Genomic DNA, 6,000 nt, shown 5'->3' with positions numbered 1-6,000 from the left:
CTATGCAAGTCATACGTATTGCAGCCTCCTCCAAATAAGGCCATGAAAAAAAAATTCAATTGATTCCAGCATTAGAGCACATTCCACCGACTGTGAGATATAGGTAGTCTATCCATGACTTTGGAGCCAAGCCTTCCTTGAGCGTGGCATGCAACACGTCGATCCACAAATCACCTCTATTAATATTGACATTTAACATTATATGACCGCTTTGATGGATTCCATTGCTATGACAATTCCATTTTCTGCTCGAGCTTGTCTATTGAGGGAATGAGCATGGCCTGTGGAAAAAATTGTGATATCAGACAAGGAACCACATTTTTAAATCAACTGGATTAGTGTTGCAATGTGTGATACTAGTGGTGGATGAAGAAAAACTCTAGGACAAGCTGTACGCAGATTCGCAAAATCAGTGGCAGCAAGATGGGTATTATCGAAGTCGAGATGTCCATCAAAATAAATGACTCTTACAAATGTGAAATGGGAACTATGCGCATCTAACCTCTTGCAATTATCTAACGAGGGTTACATCGATCTTACAAAATGTTCCCTAAAACTGCTCAACAGTGTCATTATGGTAGTGTGAGCTAGAATACAAGTCTAGCGATAATTGTTCATTGTATTTTTTGGCTTGACTGCTATGGAAGGCAGCGGCTATCTTTGTTGACTAGTATGTTTAAAATTGTGCCACATGATTCTTACATTTAATCTATGCATTTGAACTGTATATGTCGTGTTTAATGGTGGAATGGAAATGGTTCTTCCATTGCGATGTCTGCTTGGACTATGCTCCGCTCTATATGCTATCTGTTATTTAAATCATGTTCTGTGCATTGGAGTGTTGCTCTTGAGCTCTGTGTTGAAGCAACATTGAACCATCTTCACACCCTGCATTGATTATGGTCGTTGAATACTATGAATTGTGGTGTATGGTGGTGCTCTTTACTGTTTGAGATAGAAAGCAGGATGTGCATTGGCATTTCATTAGAGAAGAGGAAATTGCTCATAATTTTATACATTCGATGAGAAAATTTGCGACCTAATATTTTCCTCACATATCGACATCTACGCCGGGGAAGGCAAAGGATCTTTGTTGTTGAGGATCATTGAACTTGAAAATTATGGATTGTGGCATAGAATATATTTGGTTGCCGCTTATATATATGCAACATTGAAAACTCCTACAGCGTATAGCGACTAAGTCTTGGTATGCTATACTTTCTTCTTGAAAACCATGTGTATATAGTGGATTAATAATATGCCATGTGATGGGCATATGAGGTATGAATGTGTGGTACCATATGATATGAAAGCATCCTATGCATTGGTCATTTTTCTTGTCGATTCATGCTCCTTATATGGCGTTGATTACTTTATGTTATTTCAAATGTGTTGGAATATGAAGCTTATATAACCAAACACAACTGAAATCGAGAGCCATCACTATTTTTGAAGACAATTGCAATCTGTTGTAAAATCCAATTGTATTGACATATCGCGAGTGTGTTGATTTTTCTCTACAAGTTCATAGTTGTCATCAATGTAATTTTGACAATGAATAAAATAGCCAGAATTGGTGAAGTATTGGAGTTCTTAAAAACTCTGATACATTCCTCTGATCATGGTACAGTAAGAATAAACAGAGCTTCTCTTGTTGACATTAGAACCTGTTTGCATAATGTACAAGAGAATATTGAGTTTTTGTAGCTTGAGACAAAGCTATAGCAGGAAGAATTACAACAGTGGAGTCATCATTCTGAACCTGTTTCTATTCAGAAGATTGAAACAGACTCCCATAAACAGCGAAACAATAATGTTGCAGTTGGTTCAGATTTAATACCCAATAAAGCAGCAGTTGTACATGGAGATGCAGAAACTCGGTCTGCACTTCCCAAGCCCATCATCAGACCTTGGGAACAGCTTGTCCACAACAAGCACAGAACTGGTCTCGGATATGACAAGGACTTGTCCTTTCATATTCAAGACTACTCCAATCCCATTTAGTTTCAGAGCGCTGGATTCATTCATGATAGTTCACGTGCTCCCCATGACAGTTCACCTTCAGCTATTCCAGATTCCACCGCTCTTCAACAACAGCAACAACAACAATAGATTGTGAAATGCCAACATTGTGACCAAGTTGGCCATTTGAAAGATCATTTTTTTGATCTTCATCCATGTAAGCATTGTCATAAAACCACACATTCTTCACATAAATTCTTCAGAAACAAACGTCCTGCAAGAACAAAGATTCATCTTGGATGGATCACTTCTTGGCAATGGGCATTAATAGCCAAGAAGATATTCCAATCACATGTCAGAACTTGTTCCAGAGTATTGAACAGTCTTGCAGTTGAGTTTTCTCCATCATCTCACCTTGTATCTGACAAGGGGGAAATCATGGTCATCTACAAGCTTCAAAGTCACATCAAGCGAGCCTGAGCCACAACCTGCCACACCAGTTTCAGAGTTGTAGCCAGAAACAAAGATGCCCCTAAACATGCCTTCAGTTGGTAATCTGGGACACTTCCTCTAGCAGAAGACTTCAACTTCTTGCCAGTTTTGGAAGAATTCCAGGAGCAAAATTGAGAACACTTCCTCTAGCAAAAGACTTCAGCTTCTTGCCAATTTTGGAAGAGTTCCAGGAATTGCATTAAGCATTCCAGAGTTGTTGGTAATCCTTAAACCATCACAAGTCGAGACTTCCCTTTTTAGGCTGAAGTTCTCCCTCTTATGCGAGGTGATACCTCCCTTTCATGGTTGAAGGTTTCCCTCTTCAAAACAATAGGAGCACTTCCTCTAGCAGAAGACTTCAGCTTCTTGCCAATTTTGGAAGAGTTTTGGGAACTGCACTAAGTGTTCCAGTGTTGGTGGTAATCCTTAAACCACCGCCCTTTATACCAGCATTTCAGAGAGCACATTTAGCCTAGTGCTGCCATGTATTTTTGCACATTTTGTATTATAGCTCTCCTCTTGGACTCATACATAACCCTTTGGATTAAGGGGGAAATGTTGGACACCTAATCCTCAATGGGTTAGTGTGGAAGCTGAATAGACAAAAAGAGTCCAAGAGACCTTGGGATGTGGAACCCAACGGTCCCAATATGTACTATAAATTTATATCAGTTGTTAATAAAAATTGTACTTTCATGTTTTATCATTCACATTCCTCTGTTGCCCATGTGTGTTTAACAACTATTATTTAAAATTATTTTGTTCAATTCCCTATAATCAATGGATATTCACTTAATCCCATCCTTATTAGGCCCAATTCTGATGGGTGACTCACATGGTTATGTATTTTGTCTAATGAAACCCTACTATAGTAGTTTTTGCAACTGCTTCTTTCCTTCAATTTCTTCTATTACAAAATACATATATACACCATTGTTCAACAATGGAGCGTCTACTAATAGTTGGATCTCATGCTATGATTCCCTCTTGGATAGTATCCCTTTAGAATCCTAAAGCACTCCCCAATATTCATGTAGTAACTAAGACAATTATTGTATGTATTCCTTAGCACTCCCCTCTAGGGATTCCTTTGCTCCCACTATCTCTTCCAAAATTTGAGTTTATTTTAAAAATAGTAAAACATACTTATTTCTAGAATTCGTCAGTTTCTTGGCTTCGTTGGAACTTATAAATCAAATCTTAGACTTTCCCTTATGCACATTGATGGTGAAGGATTTCTCATCCTAGATGAGTTGATATTGGTTGGCTCTCCACATGAATATTGTATCATGCATGTATATGTAGGGACTTCCAAACACCACTCCACATACATCAAGTATAACTACATCCAATAATACTTCATCAATAAAATTAACATGGATAGTGAACTTTATATTACACTTTCTTGTTACCTTGATTGTTACATACTTATTTGCACATCCCATTGGATATGGACTAGCATGATCTCAAAAAAAATATCCTATTTTGTTTACCATGTATGTTGCAATGATATTTTCCTATGATCCTAAGTCAAATAGAGCATCAATTTTCATCTTGTTTACATGTACCTTTATATGAAAGAGTTTGGTCATCTTCCTCTCTTCTTGTTGATGAAGGATACTCAAATTCACCCCCTTCTACACTAATGTAAAGAAGATATTATCATCTTCTTCCAAGATGCTTTCCACCAAATTACTCAAATATTTGGCTATGAGGTTTTTCTTCTTTGCATCTTTCTTCTAGTTATTTGAGTTGATTTATGGATGTAATTTCTATCACCTCTCCTTTGTATGACCATTTATCTTAGAGTAGTTGCAATGGTGTTTGTGATATTCACACTAATTTTCTATGGTTGTTATATTTTTTTCCTCCCCCCTTTTCAATTTAATCTTTCCCTTTTTAGAAACTTCATGTTGTTCCTTCTTCTGACTTATATTTTCTAGGTATTATGTCCATACATAGGACTCATCCACCATCCTATATTTGAATAAGAACACTTTCATTCACAAATAGTTATGTAGTACCACCAGATATTTGAGGATCATGTCTATGTTCTTGGGAGATTAACCCAACATTACTTCCATATTCTTGATTATGTAGTGTACTCCTATACACTTTGCCCCTATCTCTACCTAAAGTAATTCCCCTAGATACACTAGTTCTCTACATAACTAGTAGGGTATAATTAGGAATTTATAAGATTTTTTTAACCCTCACACTTATTTACTATAAGATGTTGTCCATCTCAGTGTGTTGATGTGGCATTTTGAGTAGGTTAGGGCATGACCCTCTAGTTTCAAATGGGAAAGTAGAGTTTTATATTCCTTCTCTATGTGATGGAAAGTATAATAAACCTCTAATTGTTGCAAATGGTGATTTAATTTGAAAGAATCAATCTCTCCTCAATATGGCTCAATCTCAACCTTTTCATCCATCTTGAATAGGGATTATGAATGGATAATGGACCTCAAATTTAGTTGTTGTTTTTTGTTCTCTCTTAGACTCCTTCTCTAGTTATTCTCCATCCTTTTTTTTCCCTCATACCTAAAATTTGAGTTAGGACCTCTATATCCTTTAATTCAAAGCTTATTTTCTAGAGCCTCCATGATAGGTTCACATTAAAACTTATATATATGACCTACTTTTCCAACTTTGTGAATATCTCCTCTGCTAAACCATAAGGGTTATCAATAAATTCATTGAGCATGGCTTGGGTTTAATGACATTCTATCTAAATTGATCCAGATCCCATATAATTCTCCATAGTATACCCAAATAAACCTACTCTTATATATCAATATAATATATAAACTAATAGGGATATTCCACTGGACAGTTTGTTACAACAAAATTGATAAAGGTTCACTACAATTTGAAAATCTATACTATGAGGTTTTATTTTCTTTATACTTTCTAGATTTATTAAATTTGTATTTATACTTGTGTATGTGATATATAAAATATGGAAAATAGAGGAAATTTTGAAAAATGACCCAAACACCACAATAACAAAAGATATGACCTCAGGAAGTTCCTTTATGTGAGAAAAGTTGGACGGAAGGTCAGATTTCTCTATTCTCTCTTTCTTTGAATGGAAATGGTGAAAATATGAAGAAGTGAGACCTGTCACTCATGAGCTGGTTCAAAACACATACCCTTTATATTATTCCCTCTATCTATCCATTGTCATCTACAATGCTAATCTATGGAAAAAAATGCACTAGAAAAGAATCAAACCCCTTTTCCTTAATGCCTTGGTTATATCACAACCTGATGGCCAAATAAGGGTTAAATTTGACCCATTCAACCCTCAATATGAGTTACAACTCAACTCTTATAATTATTATTAATCATGGTCACATGGATAGCCCCATTTTCAAGAGTAATGGGATTGATATGGCATCCTCTTGAATCATGGTGAACAAAATAGGAAGGTCAAGTTCCTAGTGGCATAATTTTTGCATATGCACTCCATTTGAGGTATTTATTTCACTTATGGAAAGGAACCTAAGTGTAGAATAGTGTTATGGGGTCTACCACAAGTGA

The sequence above is a fragment of the Pinus tabuliformis genome, chromosome 9 (genome assembly GCF_031772625.1).
Source record: "Pinus tabuliformis cultivar Carrire ecotype Pingquan chromosome 9, CPIR1, whole genome shotgun sequence".
Lineage (NCBI taxonomy): Eukaryota > Viridiplantae > Streptophyta > Pinopsida > Pinales > Pinaceae > Pinus > Pinus tabuliformis.
Note: the sequence above shows the minus strand (reverse complement) of the source record.